Source organism: Chrysochloris asiatica, unplaced genomic scaffold (genome assembly GCF_000296735.1).
Source record: "Chrysochloris asiatica unplaced genomic scaffold, ChrAsi1.0 scaffold00321, whole genome shotgun sequence".
In the NCBI taxonomy this organism is placed as follows: domain Eukaryota; kingdom Metazoa; phylum Chordata; class Mammalia; order Afrosoricida; family Chrysochloridae; genus Chrysochloris; species Chrysochloris asiatica.
Window position 1 is genome coordinate 858,780 of NW_006408839.1, and position 1,283 is coordinate 860,062.

Below are 1,283 nucleotides of genomic sequence, written 5' to 3' on the forward strand. Positions count from 1 at the left end.
GCTACGTGCACCACCTGCCCGGATCCCCGCCCGCAGCTCGCGTCCCTACGTTGCCAGGAAACCTGGGCTTGGCGGCCGCGTGGGGCGGGGCCAGCGCGGGGCGGGGCCAGGGGAGGGACGGGCTCGGGGTGGGACCAGAGGAGAGGGCAGGCCAGGGCAGGGTCAGAGAAAGATGCGGGCCGGGGGCGAAGCCTCAGGAACTGGGCTCACCAGGGACGGGGCAGTAGAAAGACTGGGCTGAGGAGCGGGTGGACCGGCTTTGAGGACCCACAGACAGGAGTCGGGATGGGGGCGGGCTCAGAGGGGTTGCGGGCTGGAGGAGGGTTAGGGATGATGATGAGGCGGTGGGTCTGGGGGGGCGGACGCGGACGGAAAGCAGGGGCTGGGGTCGAGATGCAGTGGAATGGTGCGATCCTCCGCGTCCCTCCTCCCTCTGCTGGCCTACCCGGCTTCCCTGTATGAGTCTGCCAAGGTCGGGACTCAGAGGGTCCAGTCCGGGTGGGAGGCGCCGCCGGGTCTCAGGGCCCTGTTGGACTCCGCCTTCCGGGTCAAGTTGGCCCTTCCAGGAAACGCCCCTTTGCTCTGCAGGTAGTTTCGTCGCCCACCTGCAGCCTTCGGACCAGGGATGGGGATGGGGGGACAGGATCACAGCCTGGGCCAGAGGTGGGGCGGTGAGGTGCAACCAGCGGGTTGGGGGGCAGAGCAGGTGGCCTGGGGTGGGGGTGGGGCACATCGGGGAGAATGGGGTGGGGGCGCAGCCCAGACGCCAGGGGTGGGGGCGCAGTCCGAGCCTGAGGGGGGAAGGGGGCACATCCCCCTGGCGGGAGTCGCAGCCGGGGCAGGGGGTCTAGTTGATAGGCACGGGACTAGTGCCTCTTAAGTCTGGTGTCAGCGGCTGACAAACGTGCAACGAAGCAGCACCTTCCAGAGAAATAAAGCCACGGACTGGATTTTAAGTTTTCCTGGAGCCAGGCCAAGAGGGTTGTTGTTGTTGTTAAGTGCCGTCTAGTCGGTTCCGACCCATAGCGACCCTGTATAGGGCTTCTGAGGAGCGGCTGGTGAGCTTGAACTGCCGCCCTTGAGGTTCAAAGCGATTTTGCAAGTCTAGTACCTTTAAGGAGCTCTGGTAGCGTAGTGGTTACGAATCGGGCTGCGAACCTTAAGGTCAGCGGTTCGAAACTACCAGCCGCTTCGCGGGAGAAAGATGAGGCTTTCTACTCCCGTAAGGATTTACACCCTCGGAGACCCTGTACAGGGTCGCTATGGGTCGGAACCGACTCGAC